The sequence below is a fragment of the Rhinolophus sinicus genome, chromosome 1 (genome assembly GCF_057876585.1).
Source record: "Rhinolophus sinicus isolate RSI-liver-muscle chromosome 1, RSI-T2T, whole genome shotgun sequence".
Classification (NCBI taxonomy): Eukaryota; Metazoa; Chordata; class Mammalia; order Chiroptera; family Rhinolophidae; genus Rhinolophus; species Rhinolophus sinicus.
This window is the reverse complement of record NC_142501.1, coordinates 169,000,937-169,013,291: the sequence shown is the minus strand read 5'-3', so window position 1 is coordinate 169,013,291 and position 12,355 is coordinate 169,000,937. Positions and strand designations below refer to the sequence as shown.

Sequence of the window (12,355 nt, the reverse complement as noted above, 5' to 3'; positions counted from 1 at the left end):
TTTATATAAGGGACTTGAGCATTGCAGATTTTTATATCAGTAGGGATCCTGGAACCAATCTCCTGAGAATACTGAGGGACAACTTAAGTTTGGGGGGCATCAAAAATTATACGAGTACATGGATTTTCTACTGTGCGAGAGTCAGTGCCCCTACCCTCCATATTGTGTATGGGTCAACTGTAATCATGATGAGAAAAACATGTTCCCTTTGCTTGTATAATATTTTCTCATGAAGAAATGTCACTTAAAAGACTATTGTTAGTAAAATCATTTCCAGATGAGACTTCAGAGGAGCTCTATTATTGAAGTAGGAGTTAATGAGAAAAATTGTACTGATTTTGCTGACAATAATATGAATATAAATTTTGGTGGATATTTGCATGAAAGTACAAACAATGTTTATTCAAAGTTGAAGCAAACATAAATGGAAGTTGTTGGCTGTCTTGCCATATTCTGCATAATGTTGTTCAAACAGCATCTAATCTCCTTTCACTTGACATTGAAGTCATCATGAAATTGTTCTACTTTAGCATTTACACGGTTCAAACTGGGTGATTAAAAGATTTTTGTGAGAACAGTCAGAAATAGAAATTAAAATAACAATCCCACTTACAATTGCACCAAAAAAATATTAAAAACTTAGGAATAAATCTAACCAAGGAGGTAAAAGACCAGTATATGAAAAGTATAAGACATTAGTGAAAGAAACCAAAGAAGACACAAATAAATAGAAAGATATTCTGTATTTATGAATTGGAAGTGTTACTTTTGTTAAAATGTTCATATTGCCCAAAGCAATTTACAGATTTAGTGCAATCGCTATCAAAATTTTAATGACATTTTTCACAGAAATAGAACAAATAATTATAAAATTTGTGTAGAACCAGAAAGAACTCAAATAGCCAAAGCAATCGAGAAAGAAGAACAAAGCTGGAGGCATCACGCACCAATTTCAAACAATACGACAAGACTATAGTAATCAAAACAATATGGTATTGGCATAAAAACAGATACATGGATCAATAGAACAGAATCGAGAGCTCAAAAATAAACTCATGAATATGCAGTCAATTAATTTAGGACAAAAATATACAATGGGGAAACTATCTTCAATAAATGGTGCTGGGAAAACTGAACAGCAACATGCAAAAAAAATTAAAAATGGACCACATTCTTATACCACACACACAAATTAATTTGAAATTAAACTTCAATGTAAGACCTAAAACCATAAAACTCCTAGAAGAAAACATAGGCAGTAAGCTCCTTGATATAGGTCTTGATGATGATTTTTTGAATCTGACACCAAAATCAAAGGCAATAAAAGCAAAAATAAGAGGGACTACATCAAACTAAAAAGTTTCTGCACAGGAAAGGAAATAATTGACAAAATAAAAAAGCAACCTACTGAATGGGAGAAAATATTTGCAAATTATATATCCAATAAAGAGCTAATATTCTAAATATTAAAAGCACTCATACAACTCAGTAGAGGGGGGAAAGTAACAAATAATCTGAATTAAAATAGGGCAGAAGATCCAAATAGACATTTTTCCAAGGAAGATACACATTTAGTTTACATGAAAAAATGTTTAACATCATTAATCATCAGGGAAATGCAAATCAAAACTACAGTGAGATATCACTTCACACCTGTTAGAATAGCTATTATTAAAAAAACAAGCAATAGTATTGGTGAGAATGTAAAGAAAAGGAATTCTTGTGCACTGTGGGTGGGAATGTAAATTGCTATAGCCATTACGGTAAATAGTGTGGAGATGCCTCAAAAAAACTAAAATTAAAACTACTGTATGATCCGGCAATTACACTTCTGGGTATTTATCCCAAATAAATGAAAACTTTAACACGAAAAAATATATGCACTCCCACATTCATTGCAGCATTATTTAGCCAAGATATGGAAACAACATAAGTGTCCACTGATGGATTAATGGATAAAGAAAATGTGATATATATATATATATATATATATATATATATATATATATATATATATATGCAATGAATATTATTCAGCCATAAAAAAAGATGGGAAATCTTGTCGTTTGCAACAACGTGGATGGACCTTGAGGGCATGATGCAAAGTGAAATAAGTCAGACAGAAAAAGACAAATACCATATGATCTTACTTATATGTAGGAACTAAAAATTACAACATGAACAAATAAACAAAACCAAGTTCATAGATACAGAGAACAGATTGCTGGTTGCCAGCGTTTGGGAGGTGAGGGAGGCGGTATGAATTGGAAGTAGGTGAAATGAGCAAAGAGGGTCAAGAGGTACAAAGTTCCACTTACAAAATAAATATACCATGGAGATGTAATGTACAGCATGGTAACATTGTTAACAACACTGCATTGCATGCATAATCTAAAGTTACTAAGAGAGTAGATCTTAAAAGTTCTCATTTTTAAAAATGTGCACAATGACATCCATTGTTGTTTGTTATATTAGCAAGTAATTGAAAACAACCTAAATATCCATCCATAGGGGACATTGATATATTTATATGATAGAATAATTTTATAGCATTTCAAAAGGAATGAACTAGAACTCTACATTAACATGGACAGATCTAAAGTAAATAGTTGAAAAAAAGCAACCACTAATATGTTTTCTGTCCTAACAGCTTTGTCTTACCCAAAATGTTGTATGAATAAAATCATACAATCATGCGTCTTTTGATTTTAGTTTCTTTCACTTAGTTTAATGCATTTGACATTCATCCATACTATTGCAGATATCAGCAGTTCTTTTTTATTGTTCAAATATTTTGCCTGATTTTTAATTGGGCTGTTATGTATCTAACACTGCTCTAAAAAGTAAAGTAAAACTTTGGGAAGATTAAAAATAAATATTTTTGTGATATTGTTGGCATTCTGCACTCTTCAATTCTCTTGCGTTCGAATCCATGGGCTCTCTAGAACAGTCATTTGAGAACATTCTGAGTTTATTTGAAGCACTTAAATCATACATTCGTTCTGAAGAAAAGCCTACCAAAATTGCTGTTAACTATTAAAATAATCCACGAAGTGAGGCCCACATATTTCTTGGTTATGCTTTTCAATATCTCCTTAGTAATGTGATTATGCAAATTGAAAGAAAAACAAACAGTGTAATAAAAGTACTCCAATCCTTAAAAGAAATTGCGGAATGTATTAAAAGAAAGAATTACAAAAATATTTATCCCTTTAAGGGTCAAAACTGTTCTTAACAGGTATATTGTTTATGAACAGGAAAAGAAATCCCAAGTTGAAATAGACAATTATTATGGCACTTGTCATGAGTATTTTGTGAACTGATTTCATCCCTTGAAGGATTTGATTCTTTTATATGGATGTTTCTAAATATTCTTCCAGCTTGGGAACAAGTGGAATCATCTTGTGCAGTGTTGAACAGGGAGTAACATTGACAGCAATGCTTTTGTCAGTGGACAACATTTTCAAAAGTCACTGGTCAAGAGATGGGATATAACCCTGAAAAATGGAAAAGTAAATTAGTTATTCAATGAAAAGAAGTTATTATGTGTTTCAATAAACCAAAGCGGAAGAGCGATTTTTAAATTTTATGCCAGTACACCCTAACTTATAATACCAATAGTGAGTGTGTTTTTCCATTAATGACTGTTCAGTGGACAAAAAAAGAATTGGATGTGACCACTGTGGAAGCTATGTCACAATGTAAATTAAACATAGATTATAACAACAAGACAAGATTTTGTTAGTAAATCCTGCAAAATAAATAACTCTAAGGAGAGCCAAATGATAATGGAACCATAATTAAAGAAGTATGTAATTTAGATATTTTTATAATGTATTTCAGATAAACAACAAATATTGCATATTCCATGCAATATTTTCCTTTAAATCTCCGTGTACATAGCCATGTGTAATTAGAAATCACTCAAACTTAACTGCGCCTTCCATATTTTCAATTGCTAAATCTGTTGACTCTAGATTGGATTCTATTAGCAGATGTAATGCTCCTTCCAAGTGGTCATATTGTGATTTTTTTCTTTGCAGGAGAGACAATCCGATATCTGAAGAAAGTCAATGGTCTCACACTCTGGTGTAAGTACTACCCAGCCTTACTGGGCTGCGGGGATCCCCAATCTCATATCCCACCACCTCCTAGACCAATGCTAAGGAGAAAAACTAACTAGAATAGATTGTAGAATTGTTTAGCTAGAATTGCCACAACTGAACCTTCTTTGAATCTAAGGAACTACTTCAGGCTGTAATAGAACTCTTCTAAACCCAGTTGTATCACCCTCAGTGACCATTAATTTAACCAACAAATTTATAGAGAAAGGCATTGGACCAGGCTCCATGAAAAACACAGGTTGTTTGCCTTTAAGGAACCTCCATTCTTCCAACTGTTAGTGGCATTTCCGCTAATTAAGTAAGCAGACTTTACATGTCTTATCTATAATATCTTTTTGTTTTATGTACATATTATTTATATATGAACTTTGTTGCATATATTCATAAATCATTCTGCTTTTAACTAAGGCAGTAACTCAAAATCCAGCAGCTTAGATAGTCAATCCTCATTATTTGAAAATTCCATGTTTGCTAATTCTCCAACTTGCTAATCAACATTAACAGTCATTTCAGTCAAGGTCATGTGCATGCATACAGAGTAGCAAAAAATTTGAGGTGTCTTATAAGTTTCTGGCTGAGGTCAAACAAGGTAATACTCAGCTTTCTTGTTTCATCGCTCATGCTATAAATATACTGTCCTTTTTGTGGTCTACTTAGTGCCACATTTTTGTACTTTGTGCTTTTTGTTGGTGATTTTGCTGTTTAAAATGCCCCCCAAGCATGGTGCTAAAGTGTTACCTAGTGTTCAAAAAGTAAGAGGGCTGTGATGTGTCATATGGAGAAAATACATGTTCAATGAGCTTTGTTAAGGTATAATGCTGTTAGCCATGAGTTCAATGTTAATGAATCAACAACATATATTAATATGGTGTCTTTAAACAGAAATTCACATAAAACAAGGTTATATATTGATTAGTGGATGCAAAAATGTTGTGACCAAAAGCTCTCAGGAACCTAACCCTGTATTTCGTCAGGAGCAATGGTTCAGCATTCACCAATTCAGTGCTCAAGGCAACTGAATAGAACACAGCTACTTTGATAACAAGAATTACGTGTGTGTGTGTGTCTGCGTGTGTGTGTGTGTGTGTTTACACCAGGAACAATTTTCATGAACTATAATACGCTTACTATGTGTGACACACTTTACTAATCTCTCTTATGTTTCATTTTTAATGCTGCTTATAATGGTTTTAACTCCCTGAATTGATTTATAACCCAGTAATGGGTCACTATGGGCATTTGGAAAACACTACTCCAGCACATACAGAAAGAAAAATATGTTTTTCAGATTAATAAATAACTTCAGTATTTGAAGTTTATGGGAAAGATAACGGGGCCGAATTACATGATTGCATTCTCTAGAAATTTGAAGACTGGTAGCAGTAACTTCTTAGGTTTTCATTATTTTTCATTATTTCAGATGCCATGTTCATTTCTATTTTCCCATTAGGTATGTGGCATTGAATGTAAGAACCACTTAATTCATGGACCCCATTCTCTTTCTGACATACGAGGGAGTTCATAATCTTCTATAGATGATGCAGTAGAGTTTGGTTTGTGGTCAAGTTCTAGGCATAGAGCCAGAAACTTTTCATAGATGAAAAAGTAGGTAGTTATTCCTTGCAGGCTAAACAAGACTTACTTTTATACTTTTCAGCAAATATTTGGTTGTAATAGTTCTATGTCGGCTATTGATTTGAAGTTCAAGAAGTGGTGAATGTGGTGGGGTGGAAGACAAAGACGTGACATTTGTGAAGCCCTTACACACATCAGGAATTCTGAAAAGCACTTGTCATCTGCCTTCACATTTAATATTCACAAAAGCTATATTAGTCAATTATCCCATTTTAGAAAAGAGAAAATAGAGGTCCAGACTCACAACTTCTAAGAGACAAAAACTAGAATTTCAATCTAGATCTGGCTGACTCAGACTGTTGCAGTGCTAGGAGGTAAAAGAAAAGAGTGTGTGTGTCGGGGCGGGGGGGGGGGGGGGGGGGAGAATGGCAAGATTGCCCAGGTTATGTTCTGCTAGGTTATTGGCCCAGTGGGGAATTTAGTTGGAATTAGTCTGTTCTGTTATAATAAAGAAAGAGTTTATATCATGATTATTAATTAATTGTCAATAACATAGCAGTGTATAGTCAGGATAGGATAAACTATGCTGCCTAAATAAATAAGCCCCAAAGTTTCAGCAGCTTAGTACACAGAGGCTTATTTTCCCACATTTCACAATACAGTGAAGATCAGGTAGCTCTCCTGTAGGCAGTAACTCAGGAAGCCAGGTTGTCTCCATCTTGTTCTATCGTCTTACAGCTTCGAAGTCACCCTGGGCATTACCTATCTAAAGATGGGGAAGGGAAGACAACCAGCATAAAAGACTCTTCTGGATATTTTAGAGATCAGCTCTAGAAGTGGCCCTTTCCTTTTGTCCACAACCTAGTGGCCTGGACCCAATCACAGAGCCAAGCTGGGAAGCTGGGAAATGCGGAGGAGCTCTCAGATATGGGCTCTGCCCGATTAACTGTATCTGCCCCAGGCAGGAAAGGTTTTCCAGGCTCCATGTGGGTTCTCACATTTGTGCAGGCGACCTGTATCTTGGTTGATTAGATGTGGCCCAGGACACTGTTAGATAGCTTTGAAGCACTGTTTAACTCTTCTTCCTCGAAGGTTGTTATTAATAAATATCACTGTTATTGTCTTTAATAAAAATATTCGAGGTCCTCTCTAAGACAGTTTTAAAGATGGGACTGAGGAGAGGACAGGCCCACAATATGGATTACTCTTGCATTACAATTTTTGATACTGGAATTAGCATTTTTCGTAACATGGCTCCTAGACAACTTAAATCTGAATCACCTTGATTCAAGCTGTTAAATCTAAATTTGTAGGAAATGTAGATTTCAGGGAACCATCTCTGACCTGTTAAATCAGATTCTTCATTTTAAGATGCTTCTTAGATTACTCTTTAAGATGCTTCTTAGATTATTCTTGTGTTCGCTAGTATTTGAGAACCACCATCCAACAAGAAAACTGAAATATCTTCCACTTGAAAGCTGAGCCTGCCTGTGATTACAAAATAAGCTCAGGTCTGAGATCCAACTTCAATCTTCTTTTCTAAATGAGAAAAGCCAAGGATAGAAAATTCTAGAATTTAAACTGTCATAATGTTGGCTGAAACAGATGATGACAGAGGCCAGACCATCAAGGTCAGTAAAAGAAGAAAACATGACCAGCTCAACTTGGACACCAAAACTCCTCAAAACTTTTTTTTTGATGGGAATGTGTGTGTACACGTGTGCACACATGCGTGTGTATGTGTATGTGTGAGTATGTGTAAACCTCATCTCTGCCACTTCTTTTCTCATCTCATCACATTTTCTAATTTAACCCTCCCCTGCCCTTCCAAGTGACTACTAAACAAAAGCCACCTGACAAGCAGTCATTTGCTAATATGAAATGATATAATCACATCCTCATCAGAGTGCTGCTCTGAGGATTCAATTAGATACTGTGTGTGATGTGTTTCAGTCAGATCCCGACAACCAAATGGCTAAATCGATGCCAACATTACTAAAATTAACGGAACCACTGATAGACCCATGGTGTTACGGGGCTCTAAAAATAATCCCGGGTGGGCCAAGAAATTCAAGTGCCTGATTTCCATTACTCAAGGAAGAGTTGTGAATAGATGCTATAGGTGACTGCAATGGGTACATCACGGCATCCTTCAGGAAATGAGTTAGGAATGCCAGCCCACCCAGTGTACCCTGTCACATGGAGTAGTGCCAGGGTAAGTGATACGTAGCCCAACTCCACCACTACTGCCGCCCAACACACCCACTCAGAGAGGGTTTTAAGCCAAATGTAAATCAGTGGATAACTTGCCTACAATTGCCTCTTATAGACACGGCCCTGGACTCTCTTCAAACAACAAACCACCCATCAGTTCAGAAAATGACAGGGTTCAATTTTAATGGGTCTATCTGCCCCCTCACAAGGATGTGTTCAGGAAGAGAAGGGGGGCTGCTAAAATGCCTAAGACCACAGGAAGAATCACGCTACGATGTTTTGCATGAGCTGCTATGAATTTAAATAAACAAAGACAACATCCCCTTTAATTTTAGGATGTAAGAGCCGAGCAAAGCTAAAAGGAAGACTGTTGGTCAGCATTGAGAAGAAAGATTCTTCCAAAATATTAATAGAATGGTGACAGGAAAGGGAAAACAGCATGCTGTGTTTTTTAAACAATATGTCACAACCCATTAATGAATCATAAAATGAATTTTAGTGTATTTTAAATGAAAGAATAGAGTACAACAGAACATCACACATGATAAAGGTATTTGGGAAAGGTTTGTTTTGGTTTGTATGTGTAATGTGGGTTACAAGTAATATTTATGTTTTATAGTGGATTTGTAGTGGAAAAGTTTGAAAATGTGTAGCAGAAAGCTAATTGCTCTCGAATCACAAGGAGTTTGAATCCAGGCCCTATTACTTTATTAATTTTATGACTTGTGACAAGCTTCCATTTCCTCAGATGTGAAATGAGACTAATACCTACAAGAATTCTTGGGAGGTAAAAACAGGATCAGGTATACAAACTGCTTTAGCACAGTGTCTACCACAGAACAGTCACTTAAGGTGTTATATATATAAATAGATTCAGGTACCACAGTAACAGTCATTTAATTTCCATTAGCCTCAGTTTCTTATTCTGAAATGAAAGAGCTGAACTAGATGAACCAGGGCCTGCTCTACAATTATGCGATGTAGCTAAAATGGTCATTCTATTATCAAATCAGAGAGATTCTCAGTGAGATGTGTGGCAAATCCCAGGTGACAAATAGCTTTCTTTTTTATTAATTAAATTCTTTGTTTTTAGATAATTGTAGATTCACATAGAGTTGTAAGAAATAGCACAGAGAAAGCTTATGTACCTATGATAATAAGAAACATATATTTGGTCTTTGTCCCTGGTTCTTGGCACAAACTCCTAAAATCTTGGGAATCTCCAGAGTGATATGAGTGTCCTTCTTATGCTAATGAATGGCTGGGGCTGGGGGCTCCTAGTAGCTTCAGAATGGGTGCTAGTCACCACAAAGACAAAAGCGTGATTAGAGAGTTGGGACTTTCAGCCCAGTCCCCTGACACAGATAGAGGGGAGAGGGACTAGAGATTGATTGGCCAATGATTTAACCAATGATGTCTACATAATCAACCCTCCATAAATACCACTAAATGACAGGATTCGGAGAGGTTCCAGGTTAGTGAAGAAATCAAGGTCCTGGGAGGGTGGTGCGCCTAGAGAGGGTCTGGTCTGGAAGCCCCAGATCTCTTCATACCTTGCCCAATGCATCTCTTCCATTTTACTGTTCCTGAGTTGTATCCTTTATAATAAACTAGCAAGTAAAGTGACTGCCTAAGTTCCGTGAGCAGTTGTAGCAAATTATCAAACCTGAGGAGGAGAGTGTAGGAACCTCTGATTTATAATCAGTCAGCCAGAAGTACGGGAGGCCTGGAACTAGTGATTGGCATATGAAATGGGGGCAGTCTTATGAAACAGAGCCCTTAACTTGTGGGATCCGATGCTAACCTCAGATAGATAGTGTCAGAATTGAATTCAATTGCAGGACACCCAGCTGGCATAGGAGTATTGGTTGATGTGGGGAGAAACCCCACATATTTGGTGTCAGGAGTTTTGTGAGTAAAAATAACTCTGGAGTTCCTTTTACCCAGTTTCCCCCAATAACAATATCTTGCAAAACTGTAATACAATATCTCAACCAGGATATTCACTTTGATATACTCCATTGATCTTACTCAGATTCAGATTTCTTTATAGGTGCCAACTATGATTGATTAGTAATGGCTAGAGTGCAAGCTTGGAGGCTGCTTTGAGTCCTGATTTAAGGGGAACAAATGTTTCATGAAATTAGCAACATCTACCACTGGGCCAGGCTTGGAGAGTGGTGACATGTTTGCTACAAATGTGCTGACTCTAAAGTAAGTGAACAAAATGTTTGTTTAAATTAAACCTTTTTTTTTTTTTTTTTTTTTTTAAGATTTGTATTGGAGAAAGGGAACAGGACTTTACTGGGGAACAGTGTGTACTTCCAGGAATTTTTCCAAGTCAAGTTGTTGTCCTTTCAATCATGGTTGTGGAGGGCGCAGTTCAGCTCCACGTCCAGTTGCCATTGTTAGTTGCAGGATGCGCAGCTCACCATCCCTTGCGCAAGTCGAACCGGCAACCTTGTGGTTGAGAACCCACTGGGCAATGTGGGAATGGAACCTGCAGCCTTCAGCATTAGGAGCACGGAGCTCCAACCGCCTGAGCCACAAGGCCAGCCCTAAATTAGACCTTTAAAGTTAGTGCTTAGTGAGTTATAACTTGTGTTTTTATATAATATAAATGCTTTAATATACCAAGATCCAAGAAAAGGGTAAAAAATGATCTCTTCATCAGGAAATTATACGAGCAATTCTAACATATATGTAGATAGATAACCTATGCTCAGCAAAGAGAACTAGCCTTAATAGAGTCAACTATACAATTATTCTTTGGGCACCTTTGCACCTTTGAGTAATTGAGCTATTTTCATGTTGAGTGCCTGAATGATGGCTTTATGCTAAAGAATAGAGGCAACCTTAAATGAGAATGTCTGCTACATTCTTTTCCACCAACTCTACGTGAAATCATAAGATTTATTCAATTTAATTGAAAGATGAATGAAACAATTTGGACAGAAAAATCAAGTTAAATAATTTTTTTCTTTAAAGCCTTTTTAAGTAGGCTTTACTAGAAAGTAATAGGATATGGGAACTGTTTGCTTTCAGGAAATGTAAATCTTGTATTGGACTTTCTCACGGAGTAGAGTTGCTTTTGAGTGTCTGAGATTTATTATTGAGGAAGGAAGTTTAATATAGTAGAAATGGAGCAGGACTTTGTTTATTTTTGTCTTTTGGCTTAGCATTTTGCTATCTTAAAAGAACAATCTGCATAAATTACTTAATACAGCTCCTGGTATATAGTAGGGGACAAATGTTAGCTGCCAGGACGATGATAATGATGATCATGATCATGATGATTCTCGATGATTCTAAGCTTTGTACATTTTAGGAAGCCACTGAACCTTTCTGATTCTCTGTCATCTCATTTGCAAAGGGGGGGTGGTAGATAATAATATTGCCTTTTATGCCTACTTCACAGGATTATTGTAAGAATCAAACAAGATTATGGTTTTGAAAATATTTTGTAAACCGAAAAGAAGTGTAGGTGTTCTAGTGATTGTTATTGATACTAGATTTTTTCCCCTTTCGCTACAGAAAAGATAATTACTCATAAATGTCCTGAAATCTAGCTCTAGTGTGGATCACATGGTAGATTCTGCTGAATGAAAGCACATGGTGATATTTTCCAGTCCGCTGACTCCACGCTCCTTTCTCCAACCGCCACCCCCAGCTACTACTCCTTCTACTAGCACCGCCAGAGAGTTAATGAATTGCCCACCTCTACTGGCACTGCAGCCCTCCTCTGTTCTGATGCAGGTGTGATGAAAGGAGCAGGTTGGCAAAGAGAGAATAGATGTGGGCATCAAATCAGTGGACAGGGAAAATTACAGCAAACTGACATGCACACATGCAGAATGTTTAGAAGAGACTTACTATAGCCCAGAACATTGCAAAATAAATTATTTCTATCTAAAATTAAAACATGTCAAAATTAGAATCATAAATCAATATCTCAGTGACGCATGTCGTGGAAAAGATATTATTTCACATAAGATAATTGAATTATTGGAGCCTCTTTTCTATAGAGTGCCCTCTCACTGATGTCGAAGGATGCATTCCCCGTGGGAGAGAAGAGTGGGGTGAGGATCAGCCCCGACAAGAGAAAACTGATCAGATTTGATAGGCCCGGGTTTTCACTTGGAGTATACTGCCAATGACCTCAGTTATAAGGGGAATTTACCACCCTTTCTGGTTTGTTGGGCCATAAATATGTTTGCATTTTGTCTAAATTGGCATCTGAAATGGGGGCAGTCTCATGAAACTCCTTGTTCCACAGCTGTGTTTGAAAGGGCAGGAAGCTATACCACAGTCATCTTCAAAGTTTGAAAATATATGATAATTAATGTCACCAACATGCCCAAGGTACAAATCGAGAAGGGATGGATTCATTATTCAGAACAGTTGATGTATTTTCAGCAGGGCTATGTTTCATCAGTATCTAA

The 12,355-nt window shown here is 36.5% G+C and overlaps 1 long non-coding RNA gene across 1 annotated transcript in view; it reads left to right on the top strand.

Annotated features, from left to right (window-relative positions):
* LOC141569643 (uncharacterized) overlaps positions 1-4,093 on the top strand; it is a 166,420-nt gene extending 162,327 nt beyond the window's left edge. The window contains exon 4 of the long non-coding RNA XR_012493358.2: positions 4,044-4,093. This is a non-coding gene — a long non-coding RNA (uncharacterized LOC141569643). The remainder of the gene's footprint in view (positions 1-4,043) is intronic.
* The last annotated feature ends 8,262 nt before the right edge of the window (positions 4,094-12,355 follow it).